The sequence below is a fragment of the Pleurodeles waltl genome, chromosome 1_2, assembly GCF_031143425.1.
Source record: "Pleurodeles waltl isolate 20211129_DDA chromosome 1_2, aPleWal1.hap1.20221129, whole genome shotgun sequence".
Taxonomy (NCBI): Eukaryota; Metazoa; Chordata; class Amphibia; order Caudata; family Salamandridae; genus Pleurodeles; species Pleurodeles waltl.
In genome coordinates this window covers 1,016,290,867-1,016,309,097 of record NC_090437.1, presented here as the reverse complement: position 1 = coordinate 1,016,309,097, position 18,231 = coordinate 1,016,290,867, and the positions used below count along the sequence as shown (strand labels likewise).

General features: G+C 45.0%; 1 protein-coding gene across 8 annotated transcripts in view; it reads right to left on the bottom strand.

Moving 5' to 3' along the window:
• Nucleotides 1-18,231, bottom strand: part of APBB2 (amyloid beta precursor protein binding family B member 2) — a 940,970-nt gene that overhangs the window by 701,328 nt on the left and 221,411 nt on the right. Inside the window, exon 3 of one of the 8 annotated variants that reach the window (XM_069201881.1) lies at nt 14,259-14,439. The exons of the other annotated variants lie outside the window; for them this stretch is intronic. The gene's annotated coding sequence lies outside the window, so the exon portion shown is untranslated. The remainder of the gene's footprint in view (nt 1-14,258; nt 14,440-18,231) is intronic. 8 annotated transcript variants of the gene reach the window in all.

Below are 18,231 nucleotides of genomic sequence, written 5' to 3'. Positions count from 1 at the left end.
CTAAGAACGAGGGTTTACGACTGGGAGGAGAGAGACAGCTGCAGCACTGCTTAGAAGACTTAGAATTGTGGAGTTACTGACGGGACCAGAGAACCAGTTAGCAGTGTCGTCTAGAGTGCTATGAATGTGGAATTACCACTGGGAACAGAGAGACAGCTGCAGCACTGCCTAGAGGATGTAGAATGGAGAAGTTACTGATGGGACCAGAGAAGCAGCTTGCACCACTTCCTAGAGCCCTAAGAATGAGGAATTACCCCTGGGACCAGAGAAGCAGCTGCAGCACTGTCTAGAGGACTTAGATTGAGGAATTACCACTGGGACCAGAGAAGCAGCTAGTAGCACTTCCTAGAAGAATAAGACTGAGGAATTACCACTGGGACCAGAGGAGCAGCTACAGCATTCGCTACAGGACTAAGAATGAAGAATTTACCACTGGGACCAGAGAAGAAGCTAGCAGCACTGTCTAGAGGACTTTAGAATGAGGAAGACTGAAAGTGGATGAGTGTGTGTCTGGAAAACACGTACACAGAACCAATTATTTCTAAAACAGCAGTGGAGGAACAAGTGTCTTGGAAAACATCAATTAAGTATACCCAAGCAGAGCCACGAGAACAAACGAAACCTGAAACCTTCGTTGCCTTTCTAAACACGGTGCTTTCACTGGTGTGGTGTGAACACATTGCTATGGACAACCAAAAGAACACTAAGGCTGCAACGCCCTGACAGGCCATAACAGGAGGAAGCATGAACATGCATTAACTTAGTGTGATGACCAACAAAAACGTTCTCTTAGTGAAGTCGCCTGGGAGGAAACTAAGCACACGAAGGAGGGACATTTAGGAAAAATGCACCAATGGAAAGGAAGCATTTGACACTAGCAAAACAAAGAACGAATGTCAATGGTGGGTGTGGTTAAAGCCCACAGACTGAATACAGCATCTCTTGCAGACAGTGCATGCGCACATGCCTAGGCTTGACCTAAAAAAAAAAAAGTTCACTGCGAAAAAAGTCTGATCCAAAGGAAAAATTCTCAGGATCAATAAAGGAAGGAAGGGGCAGTATTTTTATGCATCTATTTGTTTGCAGAGGGCAGGAGCAGTTTGGGCAGAAACACTTTACATTGCAGCAGAAAGCAGCTTGGGTTGTGGCACAGCCAATAGTTTGAAGAGTTGGTGGTTGTATCTTCCCTTTACTCTACAAGACTATAAAGGGGCTCATCTACCTACAAGATAAATTGTAACCAAACACTCCCACTGATAATTGATACAATCAGTAATATCTACTTATGTTGCAGTTACTTATCTGTCTACAGCACAACTGGGTGTAGTTTTCATTTTTACCACACATCACAGAATACCAAACTTCGGGACCCACAATGCATTCTTTTGTTACAAAAATGATCAAGCAAAATATTTTTTGTATTTGATATCTGATATTTGCATTTGTCTAAATGCATACACTTAATACACAATATCAATATCCCCAAAAAGACCCCAGACAAAATAAAATCCATGCTTAACTGTGATAAGAAAAGGTGGAACACCCTTAACATTTTCCACCTGCTTCCTGTCACAGAATGGATCATATAAAATGTCAACAAATGTCAATGAAGCGTTTTAGTGGTTTCTCCATAATATCGCCACCTACTTCATAGCGAACAGTAAAATTAATTGCCCATAATGTTGTCTTCATCACGTTGAATCTTGAGGATTTCTTGCTACAACAGAATGGCATAAAATATATAAACACCCCTATGTGTGGATGTGAATACATAAACACACCAATGAATCTAACACCATCATCACTGTGCAAACAATTTTTCCACACATCTTCTCCGTGTACTATGTCTTCCTATATCAAGAGATTGCTGCATGAAATATTAACTAATGGAGGGTGTGCGCACAACTCATAAATTAGCAAGACGCTGAACCCAAATGTCAAACAACTACTTGCCCAATGGTGTGTTTAGGTGTTTATTATATACGTAGCTGTGGTGTTTAACCCTTCGCTGCCAGGGCCTTTCCCCTCCTGTGCCGAGCCTTTTTATGGCTATTTGGGGCAGTTCGCTTAGGCCCTCATAACTTTTTCTCCACACAACCTACCCATGCCAAATTTGCGTCCTTTTTTCCAACATCCTTGGGATTCTAAAGGTACCCAGACTTTGTGGGTTCCCCTGAAGGAGACCAAGAAATTAGCCAAAATACAGCGAAAATGTAGTTTTGTTTTTTTAAATGGGAAAAATGGGCTCCAGAAGAAGGCTTGTGGTTTTTTCCCTGAAAATGGCATCAACAAAGGGTTTGCAGTGTCACCATCTTCTCAGCTTTCAGGAACAGGCAGACTTGAATTAGAAACCCCAATTTTTCAACATAATTTTGACATTTTGCTGGGACATACCCCATTTTTACTATTTTTTGTGCTTTTGAGCCTCCTTCCAGCTAATGACAGAAATGGGTGAGAAACCAATGCTGGATCGCAGAAAGCTAAACATTTCTGAAAAGTAGACAAAATGCTGAATTCAGCAAGGGGTCATTTGTGTAGATCCTACAAGTGTTTCCTACAGAAAATAACAGCTGAAATAAAAGAATATTGAAATTGAGGTAAAAAAACTGCCATTTTTCTCCACGTTTTGCTCTCTAACTTTTTCCTGCAATGTCAGATTTTTTAAAGCAATATACCTTTACGTCAGCTGGCCTCTTCTGGTTGAGGGGATATATAGGGCTTGTAGGTTCATCAAGAACCCTAGGTACCCAGAGCCAATAAATGAGCTGCACCTTGCAATGGGTTTTCATTCTATACTGGGTATACAGCAATTAATTTGCTGAAATATAAAAAGTGAAAAATAGGTATCAAGAAAACCTTTGTATTTCCAAAATGGCCACAAGATAAGGTGTTGAGAAGCAGTGGTTATTTGCACATCTCTGAATTCCGGGGTGCCCATACTAGCATGAGAATTACAGGGCATTTCTCAAATAGACGTCATTTTTACACATTGTTTTACATTTGGAAGGAAAAAATTTAGAGAAAGACAAGGGGCAATAACACTTGTTTTGCTATTCTGTGTTCCCCCAAGTGTCCTGATAAAAATGGTACCTCACTTGCGACTGGGAATGCCCCAAAACACAACGTGGACACATCACATTTTCACAAAGAAAACAGAGCTGTTTGTTTCAAAGTGCCTAGCTGTGGATTTTGGCCTCTAGCTCAGCCGGCACCTAGGGAAACCTAACAAACCTGTGCATTTATGAAAATTAGAAACCTAGGGGAATCCAAGATGGGATGACTTGTGGGGCTCTGACCAGGTTCTGTTACCCAGAATCCTTTGCAAACCTCCAAATTTGGCCAAAAAACACTTTTCCCTCTCATTTCAGTGACAGAAAGTTCTGGAATCAGAGAGGTGCCACAAATTTCCTTCCACCCAGCGTTCCTCCAAGTCTCCCGATAAAAATGGTACCTCACTTGCGTGGGTAGGCCTAGCGCCCGGACAGGAAATGCCCCAAAACACTATCTGGACACATAAAAATGATCAAATACGAAACTACCTGTTTTTGCAGTGGGGAGCACCTGCGTTTTTGGTCCTGGGCTCAGCAGCCATGTAGGGAAACCTACCAAACCCAGACATTTCTGAAAACTAGACACCCGAGGGAGTCCAGGGAGGTGTGACTTGCGTGGATCCCCCAATGTTTTCTTACCCAGAATCCTCAGCAAACTTCAAATTTAGCTAAAAAAATCATATTTTTCCCACATTTCTGTGTGGGATCACCGCACCGGGACAAATTTCATACCACCCAACGTTCCCCTCAGTCTCCCGGTAAAAATGTTACCTCATTTGTGTAGGCGGGCCAAGTGCTTGTGACAGGGGAGAGCAGGGGGGGGTCGGGGGTGGAAGGGGAAGGGTTTCCCCTTCCATCCCTGCCTTGGGGGGGTGGGAGGGAAAACCACAGAGGGAGCCCTAGCGCTCCCTCTGAGCTCAGTGCAGAGGACGTAATGGTTATGTCCTCTGCACAGGAGCACTGTGCCGGTGGACGTAACCATTAGGTCCCCAGCACAGAAGGGGTTAATGGGTCTTAATGTCGCTGGCACATAAACAAAATGGCTACATTAATGGATGGCGAAACGCTCCAAGCAATTCTTAGTAGGTGAACTTAGAAGAAAATTCCTCAAAGGAGTGATCAAATTCTTTATTATTTCTTTACTTAGTGGCATTGAAGTAGTTAAGCTTTACTATCAACCGCTCACACTTCAATCAGCTGGATGTATTTTCTATTCATGCACTGGTCTTAAATCCTTAGGACTATACTCCCCCCTCCTTAACAGGGGCAGCTCCTCTAAGGCGGAGGAGCGTCGCCCCACTGCTTTCAGCAGAAAAGGAAGGAAAAATAAAATGATAATAATGAAGCGTTATCATTTTATTTTTCAGTGGAGCCAGGGCGGGGCTAGATGAAGGAGTGGTCAGTGCACTATAAGTGTGCATGACTGTTTGGCCAGCAGTGTTGGGCCAGCCAAACAGAAATGTGCACTTTGCATTTCTTCTCCTAGCTGTATTGCACAGCCGGGAGAAGAAAGTGCACAGGTTGCTACTCCCTCTGTGAGCGCCAAACCAGCCCACTCACACCAATCACGGCGCTGCTGTCATGCTGGTGACTGCAGCGCCATGATTGGCTGGAGGGAGTCAGGGAGCCTGTGCATGAGGACGGACAGAGGAGACAAATCCGTCTCCAAGAGGAACACGTAAGTGTTTTTTTGTTCTTTTCTTTATATTTTTCATCTCCCCTGCCACCCCGGTTCAGTGGCAGCCGCCACTGATCCCCAAAGTTATTCAGCAACACTATCAAATAACATTAGCAACGTTAAAAAAAGACGGACTCCCAACTGTAGCACTTTCAATTGGATAAAGGCAATATCTCTTACTTACTTCACTTACAAGTGTCAGAAGACGGTATTTAGCGGTATGTAATGCAAATGTTATTATAAACTGGTTACGCATGCCTATACATCAGTACACAGAGCAATACACCACCACAGGACATGCAAAACGTCCTGTATTTTCACAGTGCAAAAAATCCCTCAAATAGAAAGACTAATTAACAGAAGCAAAAAATCAAATGCTCACATTCATCATACACAATAAAACATGCAGCACTGTGTGAGTGCATGTATACTAAACTGCATACTAAATTATAAACAAAAATAATTAAAAACAACTGTGCGCTTCACAGTTGTGGTTTTACCTTTGCTGCTGAGAGCTGTCGAGATGACAGCCTATGTTGGCGAGAGGGCCTTGACAGCAAGCATGTGATCACCTGCCAAGCAATACATACTGGAGCCAAGATACAAACAACAGGTTTGATTTGTTCAAGTACGTATCTACATGTGGAATATAGTTTCCGAGGAGAAAGGGCCACTTTAGCCAACTGAGAGCACCCACAGTAGCCAAGCTAATAGGTCTCGTCTTTTTAAACTAGTGGCCTTATCAAAGGTTTTTGCGCGCTGCATCAGCCAAAAAAACAAAAAAAAAGGCACAGCGACGTCGCCATAAGGATACTCATGCTGAATGCGTTTTAGGTGTCACAACACATGCACACACCTGGAAAATTACGAGGGTGCCATTTTTCCTTTTTGTTTATATATACTAATATAAGATGGCAGCCACTACTTAGATTGTTAAAAAAAAAACAGAAAAAGAGGTGAAAGCTCATCTTATAGTGAAGGGCTGCCCGGGAGCAAATGACAGCTGCCGGGTGTAGGAGGCTGGCCTGGTCTGTAGTGGGTACCTTATGTACTTACATCTTATACTAGGTACAGTTATCCCTTGTTAGTGAAATGTAGACAGTGTCTAGAAGCCAGGCTCTGTAAGGGTAGCGTGGATGAGCAGCCAAGGCCTAACTAGGAGACATGCAAAGCTCATAAAATACCACTGTAGTCGCACAGTACTCACACACATGAAAGAAAATACTCAGTGTTACAAAAATAAATAACTTTATTTTTGACACACAAATGCCAAAAATACCATAGAGACTATACTCCGTTAGGAGGTAAGTAATACTCAAATTTTATACACTAGTATGCAGAAATAGCTGTAGAAAGAGTTAGATAACAGTGCAATTAGTGAAAATCACAATAGTAAGAAATGAGGTGACTTATAAGTGACCTGGTGCAGTGTAAATGGCAGTGAAAGGGTCCATGCACCATTTCACACAGGCTGCAATGGCTGTCCTGTAGAAGCCCTTGCATGGGCTCCCTATGGGTGGCAAACGAAATGCTGCAGCCCATGGGGATCCCCTGAAACCCCAATGTCCTGGGTACCTAGGTACCATTTACTAGGGACTTATAATGGGGCACAAGTATGCCAATTTTGGGTGGAATACTGGATTACCAGTACCCTATAACCCTAATTTAAGGGAGAGAGCATAACTACTAGAGTCCTGATTAGCAGGATCCCAGTAGACACTGTCAAGCACACTGACAAACAGGCCAAAAGTGGGGGTAACCATGCTAGAAAGAGGCTACTTTCACAACGGGTCCTCCAAAATAGTAAAACATAAAACATTTTATTGAAAGGACTGCAAAGGGTGAGAGAGCAACGGAGGAAGAGGTGTGGGGGAAGCAAATGGGAGTAAAAGAGGGAGCAAAGAAGGCATTTAAGACTTGGCCCACGAAGGAAAACAAAATAAATTTAAAAAACAGTGAGGATTTGGGAAAAAAAAGAATAGGGGGGTGATTTGTGGGGAAGCAGGACACAAGGGAGAGAACTAGAAAATGTGCACTGTTTTGGAAAGCTGACAGAAAAAAGTCGTTCTCAGTGTGAGCAGTGGAAGCATACAAGTCATCCAGTCAAACGAATAGTAAAGATGCTATGCTCCAGGGGAGAAACAAATACAAGCAAAGGAAGGAAAAACACTGAATAAGAAGCAAGCAAATGAGAGTGAAATCCAAAGGTAAACAGTTGGTTAGCTCTAAGCCCACTGCAAGGTAAATTGGTATAGTCCATAACAATTCTTTAGTAAACAGACAATTAAAAATCCCATTGACACGGCTGCTTATAAGGACAGTGTTAAATAATAACACATTCTGGACACAAAGAACAAGTTACTTACCTTCGGTAACGCTTTTTCTGGTGGATACAATAGCTACCTCTGGATTCCTCACCTTATGAATTCACCCATGCGTCAGCATCCAACGGAAAATCTTCTTCCCAGCTCTCCAGGTCGACGAGGACGTCACAATTGCACGGCTCCACGCGACTCCATGTGACATCACCGTGCCAATAAGAAGTCCTTGCTGGCGTAAGTTTCACCCATTTTTATGTGCCTTTGAGACGAACAGGTGAGAACCGACCCCACAATAACTCCAATAAATACATATATGCATAAAACAACCATGATGCGATATAATCAAAACCATCATTATATATACAGGAAAAGGCATTAATAAATATATATATATATATATATATACACCCATACAAACACATATGTTAGTGTAACCAGACAGGCAATGGGGAGGCGGGTGGGACTGTGAGGAATCCACAGGTAGCTATTGTATCCACCAGAAAAAGCGTTACCGAAGGTAAGTAACTTGTTCTTCTGAGGATACAACTACCTGTAGATTCCTCACCTTATGAATAGAGTCCCAAAGCAGTACCGCACTTGGAGGTGGGAGCCTGCCTGGTTACACCAAGAAGTCCTGCAATACCGATCATGCAAAATGTCCGTCCCTCTTAACCTCCGAGTCCAAGCAGTAATGCTTTGCGAAGGTGTGGAGGGACGCCCAAGTTGCTGCCTTGCAAATGCCCGCCACTGGAACCCCTCTTGCCAGGGCCGAAGTAGCGGACTTAGCCCTGGTGGAATGGGCTCTGATACCTTCGGGGGAACTTTCTTTGCCAACGAGTAGCAAATCTTGATAGAAAGAATGACCCACCTTCTTTTATGAACTGCTCTGCCCTTCCTCTGTCCAACATACCCCACGAACAGTTGATCCTCCAGGCGAAAGTCTTTCATCCTTTCAAAATAAAAACTAAGCGCCCTTTTAGGGTCCAAACGGTGGAGTCTCTCTTCCTCCTTTGAGGGATGAGGAGGAGGGTAGAAAGAGGGAAGGGTAATGGTCTGCCCTATATCAAAAAGGAGTGACAACTTTTGGCAGGAAAGCCGCCCTGTTTTTCAACATCACTTTATGCGGGAAAAACAAGGTAAAGGGGGGTTTAACAGAAAGAGCTTGAAGCTCACTAACCCGCCTAGCCGAGGTTATAGCAAAAAGAAAAACTGTTTTAAGCACCAAAAACCTTAACGGGCAAGAGTGCATGGGCTCAAAAGGTGACCCCATTAAAAAGGTTAAAACAAGATTTAGGTCCCACTGAGGCACATGAAAAGGAGTGGGAGGAAACCTATTAACTAAACCCTTCCGAAACCTAATCACAGTAGGTGATTTAAATAATGATGGCTGATCCGGGAGGCAAAGAAAGGCTGACAGAGCAGCTAAATAACCCTTAACTGTAGCCACTGCACAACCCTTCTTTGCTAAATCTAAAGCAAATAATAGAATATCGGAGAGGCAGGTCTTTCAAGGATCAATTTGTCTTCCTCCACACCAAGCCACAAATTTTGCCCACCTGCCGACGTAAACGGTCTTAGTGGAGTGTCGCCTGGCCGATAAAATAACGTCCACCACATCTGGTGAGAGAGAAAAGGAACTCAGGTTGCCCCGTTCAATCTCCAGGCATGAAGGTGCAGTCTCTGGGGAGTGGGGTGGAGGGGGGGGGGGGGGGGGTGTAGAACCTGCAACTGCGAGAGGAGGTCTGCCCTGAGAGGGAGACAGAGCGGAGGGCACAGCGAGAGTTGGAAAATGTCCGTGTACCACATCCTTCTTGGCCAATCCAAGTCTATCAAAATGTCTTGAGCCCGATCTTGGCGAATCTTCCTCAGAACCCGACTAATCAAGGGTATGGGGGGAAATGCGTCAAGCAACTGGTAGCACCAAAAGATCTGAAACGCATCCCCCAAAGCTCCTTGTGCCACATACTGGAGGTTGCAGAATGACAGGCAGTGTGTGTTTTCTCGAGTGGCAAACAGATCTACAGAACCCCACATCTGAAAGATGTGCATGACCAGATCCGGATGGAGATGCCACTCGTGATCAGCCAAAAAAAGTAGACTGAGAGAGTCTGCACGTACATTGAGCACTGCGGCCAGATGATTTGCTATCAAGCAAATCCAATGGTCCTGAAGCCAGGACCAAAGATGCAGAGCTTCTTTGCAGAAAGATACGACCCTACGCCTCCCTGCTTGTTTATATACCACATTGCAGTAGTGTTATCCGTCAGGACCTGAACTGACTGACCGCGAAGGGACAGGAGGAAGGCCTTGAGAGCTAAACGTATTGCCTGCAATTACAACAGATTTATATGAAAAGTCTGTTCCGCTGGAGACCAACGACCCTTGATCTCCAGGTCCCCCAGATGAGCTCCCCACCCTAGAGTGGAAGCATCCTTCATGACCGTGGCCACTGAAGGAGGCAGTAAAAATGGCCTTCCTTGAGAAAGGTTGACGTCCACAGCCCACCATCGTAACTCTGCTGCAGCGTCTCTGGAGATCGTTATTGACTCCCCGAGATCCCCTTTGTGCTGAAACCACTGCCTGCAGAGGCACCATTGGAGAGCCCTCATGTGCCAACATGCATGAGTGACCAACAGAATGCAAGAAGCGAACAGACCAAGCAGGTGTAGGACCTTCAGGACTGGAACAACCGCTCCATTTCGAAACATTGGAATCAACGCCTGAATGTCCTGAATCCGCTGAGGAGGAGGATAGGCCCGATTCAATGTAGTATGCAGTCCTTCCCATATGAACAGGAGGCGCTAAGAGGGCTCCAGGTGAGACTTGGGTACATTTATCGAAAAACTCAGACTGAACAACAACTGAGTTGTCATCCGCAAGTGATGCAGCACAAGCTCTGGAGACTTGGCTTTGATCAACCAATCACCCAGGTAAGGGAATACCGATACCCCCTTCCTTCTGAGACTTGCTGCTACCACTGCCATCACCTTCGTGAAGACTCGAGGTGCTGAAGTAAGACCAAACGGAAGGACCGCAAACTGGTAGTGCTGCAACCCTACCACAAACAGGAGATACTTCCTGTGAGACTTGAGTATAGGGATATGAAAGTAAGCATCCTGCAAGTCGACAGACACCATCCAATTCTCTCTGTTCAATGCCAGAAGTACTTCTGCCAGAGTCAGCATCTTGAATTTTTCCTGTTTGAGGAATAAATTCAGAATCCTCAGGTCTAGAATTGGTCTCAAACGACCATCCTTCTTGGGGATCAGGAAGTATCTTGAATAACAACCATGACCCCTTTCCTGCTCTGGAACCAACTCCACCGCACCTTTTGACAATAGGATCTGAACCTTCTGCTGCAACAAAAGGAGATGGTCTTCTGAGCGAAACGAGGGATGGGGAGGGATGGGAGGAGGAAACTCCTGAAAAGGGAGAGCATATCCTTTTCTCACAATGTTTAGAACCCATGAGTCTGATGTTACTAACTCCCACTCGTGGAGAAAAATACATGATCTTCCCCCTACAGGAGAAGTTTGATCGATAAAGGGGAGAAAACTAGGGCTGCTTCCCTTGCTGTTGTCCTCCAGAGGAAAAGGAGGATGCAGGGTGCTGCTGGGTGGCCCTTCTTGTCCGAACCCTCCCCTGCCCTCTAAAGGATCGATAGGGGAGGCTGGTAGGCTGCTGGACTGTGGATTGAGACCTTCCACGGTGAACAGCTCCACGCCCAAACCCCCTGACCCTCCGAAAGGACCTCAAAGGGGTAACAGAAGAGGTTTGCAGACCCAAAGACTTCGCCGTGGCCCGACTATCTTTAAAGCGCTCTAGGGCAGAGTCCGCTTTATCACCAAACAATTTCTCTCCATCAAAGGGCAAATCCAATAAAGTAGTCTGTACATCTGAAGAAAACCCAGAGGACCTCAACCAAGCGTGCCTCCTGGTAGCAACAGATGTAGCCATTGTCCTGGCTACCGAGTCCGTGGAATCCAGACCAGACTGGATTATCTGTTTTGCCGCAGCCTGCGCATCAGATAGAAATTCACCAAATGGTCTCTGTACATCGTGCGGCAGGTTAGGAACCATAGCCTTTGCAGAGTCGATCAGGGCGTGGACGTATCTTCCAAGAACACAGGTAGCATTAGCAGCTTTGAGAGCCATTCTGCAAGAAGAGAAAGTCTTCTGTGCGGATTGCTCCATCCTTTTGCTTCCCTATGGAATCACCGGGAAGGAGCCTGGAGCAGACCGAGTAGAGCAAGAGGCCTGAACAACCAGACTCTCCGGGGTAGGATGTTTTGATAAAAACCCCGGATCTCCAGGTGCCACTCTGTATCTTCGTGCTACAGATCTATTCACAGCAGGTGACGACACAGGCTTCCTCCAAAGCTCTAATATGTGCTCCGTAAGAGGTTCATTGAATGGAAGCAAAGGATACGCAGAAGTCGAAGAAGGATGTAGGACCTCCATTAAAATGTTTGTCTTAACCTCTGCAGCAGGCAAAGGAAATTCTAAAAAGTTTTCCGCCTTTCTAATCACCGTGTGAAAGGAGTCCGCCTCCTCTGTGATCTCCTCCGGTGAAGACAAGTAACATTCCGGGGAGGTGTCAAACCCATTGGCCGAATCCAGCCCTTGATAGTCCCCCAAGGGCTCCTCAATCTCCCCCTCCTCCAACAGCTGCCTTTGGTACTCTTCCTCTTCTAAGAGTCTCAAGGCCTTTCTGTGTGACCTCAGTCTGGCCTCTAATCTCGGCATCGACATGGAATTGGCCGACATCGATGACACTGGCTTCAACCCTTGACGCGGAACAGTAGAAGCAGGTTGGCTTCGGTCGAATCCATCACTCGGATCCGGCGCCGGAGCGGTCCCAACGGTGGCGAGGACACTTGCGGCTCCACCATCGGCATCAACTGACGAGGCGATGAAATCAACGCCATAGGCCTGGAAGGCGACGTCATGGGAACCACAGGGCCTCGAGGCGACGTCATCGGCGCCGATCCGGCACCCTCAGCCGGATAGAATGGCATAAACGGTGCCGCCTTGTGTGGAGCAGAAGAGCCCAACGAAAATGCCAACGGACCCGTGGGACCAGCCGGTGCACCCGCAGGGGCCATCACATTGAACATCGAGAACATGGTATTCAAAAATGCTGCCGGATCCGCTCCCGGAGTCGGGAAGGCAGGATACCGCTGATCTCCATGTTGTACCTGTGCTTGCTGAGCATCGTAATCACGATCAGCAGGTGAAAATCGAGGACTGTCAGGAGGTGCCACTTCCTCAAAGACTGACGGCGCAGGAGAAGCCTCAGGGCTCTGAGGCTGCGGAGTCACCACTGGACTCACCTCCCACGTCGCAGTCGTGATGGAGATCTTGATCTTGACCAGCTCCGTGCCGAATGATGCAGAGAGTCATGATGACGCCGTTTCTTATGTCTCTTCGAAGAAGCATGGGAAAAGGATCTACGATGGCTCTTGTGCCTCTTCTTCGCCTTGGCTAAAAAGAGTTTGGCCTCTCTTTCCTTAAGAGCCTTAGGATTCATGCTCTGGCAAGAGAAACTACTCGACGTCATGCTCAGAGCTCAGACACCAAAGGCAATCGTCATGAGGGTCAGTAACCGACATGTGACCCTGCACTCTCGACATGGCTTGAAACCCGACTTCCTAGGAGGAGACATTGTAACTAGAAACCAATAGAAACTAGCAACAAGATGGAAGTCCTCCAACAGTAGCGAGAGCTAGGTGAAAACCATTAGCGTCGAAGGCACGGAAAAAAGGGAACTGACATCAGCACGCCGGCAAAGGCTTCTTATTGGCACGGTGATGTCACACGGAGTCGCGTGGAGCAGTGCAATTGTGCCTAACACTCTCTCTCATAATGAGATTAGATAGACTCTACAGGACATATGTTACAGTTGTGTCATAACAACGGAAATCCTCAGTGATCTTCAGATGCCTGTAACTTTTCTCCCACATCACCATGCAATCAATCAACTGCTGCATGATGCAATGAAAGACAGTGACTCACTCCACACATCATCTATCATCTAACTATTGGACAACAAAAAGTGCCTTTAACCTGAATGTGCAACAGTGTGGGGATTACACAACTAATTCCGCTGAGGCCTAAAGAAAGCTAAAAACTCCAAGTTCCAGCTAAGCAGTGTCATCAGCGTCATATTTAATTACAGTCCTACAAAAATGATTTCATCTTTGTATATCTGTGGAGCCAAGCTATACCCGACTGATGAGCCCTAGTAAGAGCAAAACTTGTCTTGGATTGCTTGAGTTCCAGTTCAGGGTGGACCTGGCCTCGCAGTTTAGGCTGGACTGTCCAATTGGAGAAGCATCAAGACTGATCTGCATAGTGTGCAAAATAATGATGGACTATGATGCAGCCCCGTAAAATTACCAGTGGCTGAGATTAGTTTAAGCATTCCAACTTTTTTTGTATACTTCAATGCCACACCCTAAGAGGGACAGGTATGCCCAGGTGTGGGCCAAGTACACACTGTGCCACAGGAGCTAATCTATACCGGACTTATGAGCTCTTACAAGGGGAAACCTGTCTTGGTTTGCTTGATTTCCAGTTCAGGGAGGACCTGGCCAAGCAGTTCGACCAGGTAGGTCAGATTCAGGTAGGGTCAAGACTGATTTATATAAGGCTGGGTCCAAAGTGAGGTGGCATGGTGTGCAAAATAACAATGGATTGTGACGTGGCCTGAGTAATTATCAGTGGCTGAGATTGGTTCAAGCAATCCTTCAGTAAGACTCCCTTTTAACAAGGTCACGTTATACATTAAAGTAATCTGGTGGCGATGGTTTGGATGGGTAGGAGTTGACTCCTTTTTTGTTGGAATTCGTGTAGGGATCTTGCCAATCTCCTCCATAGCTCCTAGCTTCCTCCCTGAAAAGATTCATGCTCAAGTTGACCCTCTCTATTTCCTCTTCATAATCAAATAATTCCTATTCTGCCTCTTTCTGTGTTTCTGGTGTGGTTGGAGGCTCCAGCTCAGTCAGTTATTCTTCACTAGCCTTCCCCCTCGGTGGTTTGTGTGGGATTTCTGAAGGTTTTCAATGAGACGTCTGAGCCTTCCTCGTCACCAGGGCCTCTACCTTGCCCTCAAGGTGTTTTTCCTTTCTTTTGACATATAACATCATAGGCTTTATTATCAAAGCCTCCTTTTCTGGGGGTCCTTATACATCCTGCACTCTTGATCACCTTTCAAAGTGAATACGGGTTCCAATGATTTGCCTCCAAAGGTGTCTTTAGTTCTCGACTTGTGGGGTTCTTCTTTCCTTTGCCTCCTCTTGATTTCCACTGTTTGCGCCATCTAGGATGCCTTCAGGTGGTTCAAGTCCAAAGACTTTGGCAAAGCTTTGCAGTGCCCTTGTGGTGTTACCTTTTAATAAAAGAACAAGGGTCCCTTAGATAAAAGGACTGTAGATTTAAATACAATATAGAATCACAATGACGTCTATGGAAAGCATGCAATAAATCAGTATATTTATTGCAAATGAAATTAAGAAAACAGTGTAGTGTGAAAACAAAACCGTCTTGGAAACCATAAATCATAATTGCTCAGGCAAACCCAATGCGACAGAAAGCACAGTTAAAGTCACAATTTTACAGTACTCTTGCTCTTGTCAAAATATTATTGTACAGAGTCCAAGTGCTAAATGTTGAAGATGTTTCAATACCTTATTTGATTGTTGGGATCATCATGAGGAAATAAAAATTGGGCGCCCATGGGGAAGATTCAATAAAAAAAATAAGATTTTCACTTTTTCAGATATCTCAGAGGATTCCTCGGACAATTTGGATCCAGGTGAAGGCACTAGCTCTGCTTCAAACACATGTAGCAAACCTTTTTTAGGCAGGTATCAGGGGTGACCACGAAGACAAGGGAGGGTCAGATCTCAACGCTGGTTCAGCACCCCAGGCAAACGACAAACACTTCAGAGGTACTGTCAGTGATAACTGAGATTACATCCAAAAATACATTTCACTTCATTATGGATGATTCACATACAATACAGATTTTAAACCTCTCCTCTCATCAACTTCACTTGGTTGACACCAAACTATTGAGTAAGGGCCTTTTATTTGTTGCCACGACTCACCCTGATTTTCTTGGACTTCAGACTGGGGTCCTATGCTTCTTTAGGAAAATTCAACTACATGCTTTTTTTTTTTTTGACAGAATCTCTGCAATCCATGTACTGGACATACTGGCCTTTGCATTGCATCCACCTTTTCACCTCCACATAGTTCCTTACCTCCTGAAATACACACCTTTGAGAAATTGGTTCTCATTGAACTCAACACTTTAGAAAATAAATGGAACTCCATTCCCTACAACCTCTCGTTCAAAGAGAAGAATGCTCTTATCACTTTAAATTCCAATCATTCACTTGTCATAACAACAGCAGATAACTGAGAGGGCACTGTTATCCAGGCAATTGAACCTTGTAAAAATTAAATTGCCAGACAACTTACCACTACAGATCATTACAAGGAACTTGGTGGTGATCCTACTACTACTATTCAGAAAGTAATTCTTAATGTTTCTGAGAAAGGAAAAACAGAGGGTTTTCTGTCTCAGCATGAGTTTCAGTATTTCAATACTAGGTCTCCCAGGATACCTGTTACCTAAAGTCCATAAGAACAGTGAGACCCTCCGGGGTGCCCAATTATTTCAGGGTGTGGATCCACACCTGAACCTTTAGGCTGTTGTGTAGATTTCTTTTTTAACCCCTCCTGTGCTAGGGACATAATGGTTACATCCGTGGCACAGTGCTCCTGGCCACTTAGGCATCAGGGATAGTGTGTGTGTGTTTTTGTTTGTGGGTGGCCCCTTGGGCAAGGGTCACTCCCCATGGGGACACACTGCTAAAGGTATTTTCTGCCCCCCTTGGGGCAGATAGGCCTATTTTTTAGTAGGCCTATCTGCCCCTATGGGGGACTGAATCCACTTAGGCACCAATTTCTAAATGCTTGATGGTGGGGTGTTTGTCGACGGGCAAAGTATTTGCATTGGTGCTAAGATTTTTTCTCTCCTTTTTGTTCTAGTCCGAAGCTTTTGCTTTCTTGGCTGTGGCTCCTTGCGGTTTTGGTGGTGGTTTACCTTTGGTTTGCATAGTAGCATGTTTTAGGTAAATAAAAACAATTTACTCCAAAGGAGTATTGTTGCCATGCATGAATGACATGGTTGTAGGTGGTGTACTAAATACAGGATTGTGTGTGAAATTGTCCTTAAATTTGTGCACAATGATATTTGTTTTGTCTTATTTCTAATTTGCTTTTCTTTCTTTCTTTCTTTTTAGTGGGATATCATTGGTGATTGCTGTGTCTGTGCAGAGTAGTTGCTGGTGAGTAGGTTTTTACGGCAAGTGAGCGGTAGCGCTTTTTCAGTACATAACTCTTTGTATAAAGCCACACTTTGTTTATTACTTATCTTACACAGTGCTGGTTGTTGGTGGGGCATTTGTCCAGTTACTTTTTGTAGGAAGGATCATGGCTAGCTGCAGGATGCCCGCTCAGCAGGTTGTTGGTATGCTTTTTGAGTCATTGTCTGATCATGATTATGAGACTGACTCTGCATCTGAGGCAGCGGAAGAAGTGAGAGATTCTGGCAGTGAAGAGAGGAATCTTCTGATGAGGAAGCCACTCTCAGTGCAGACGAAGGGCCTGTTTTAGAGGAGGACACTGATGTGCCATTAGTGCAGCAATCTGGGGCTGAAAGGTTTCCCGTTGGAAGACCTGAACTCTGGGTTGCCCCAAACATGGAGCAGCCAGAGTTGCCTGCCTTTACTGGTCTCCTGGGGTGTAGAGTCAATAAAGTGAACTTTTTGCCTGTTAATTTCTTTGAGTTATTTATGGATGATGTGTTTTTGGAAGAGATTGTTGAGCAGACTAATTTGTATACGGAGCAGTATTTGAGGGACAGCGCTGCTAGACTTAGGCCACACTCTAGAGCTACCCAGTGGATTCCCACAAATTAAAAGGTTTTTGGGTTTGACTCTTTTGATAGAGTTGATAAGGAAGCCATCACTGGCTTCTTATTGTTCTACTAGTCCCTTGAGGGCAACAACTATATTTCCTGCAACTATGAGTCGTAATCGGTATTTGCTTCTTCTTAGGATGCTGCATTTTGTTGACAATGCTTTAGCCTTGCCACGAGATCACCCTGATTCTGACCGTCTTTTTAAGATTAGGCCTGTCCTTGATCATTTTGTAGATCGGTTTCCAGAGGTCTATGTTCTACGCAAAGAAATAGCTGTGGACGAGTCTTTGGTCCTCTTCAAAGGTCGTTTGGTTTTTAGGCAGTACATTCCTAGCAAAAGGGCATGATATGAATTCAATTGTATATGCTGTCTGAAAGGAGTACAGGATATGTGTATTATTTCCTGGTCTACACTGGTAGGGATTCCAGTATTGACCCCCCCCGGCTGTCCTCCCACTTTTGGAGTTACTGAGAAAAGTGTGTGGGAACTTGGTAGACTGTTTAACAAAGGTCACCATTTGTATGTAGATAACTTCTACACTGGAGTGCAGTTGTTCAAGGAATTGTTTAGAGTTGACACTGTTGCCTGTGGCACAATTCGCTATAACCGGAAAGGCTATCCAAGGGAGCTTGTCTGTAAAAAACTTGAGAGGGGACAGTGCAGTTCCTTGCGCAATGATGAGCTGCTAGCTTCGAAATTTTCAGACAGGAGGGATGTCTACATTTTAAGTACCATCCATGATGAGAGTACTTCCTCCGTGATTGTTTGCGGCCAGGTTGCTGAAGTGCGCAAACATGTGTGCATTTTAGATTATAATAAGCACATTGAAGGTGTAGACAGAGTTGATCAGAGGTTGGAACCTTATACTGGTATTTGAAAGTCTTACGTTTGGTATAAGAAATTAGCAATTCACCTGTAACATTTGGCAACTTTTAATGCTTTTATTGTGTTCAAGGATAGGTCTCCAGAGTCAAAGATGACATTTGCGAAATTTCAGGAGTCCGTGTTAGAGAGCCTTATTGGGGTGGAACAGGCAAGAGTTCCTGGAGAAGCAGTGGTGGAGGATGTGGCTAGATTGAAAGATCGCCACTTTGCTGAGCACATTCCTCCCACGCCCAAAAAATACTTTCCAACTAAGAAATGTAGAGTCTGTGCTCGAAGAGGTATCCGGAGGAAGACTTGAATGT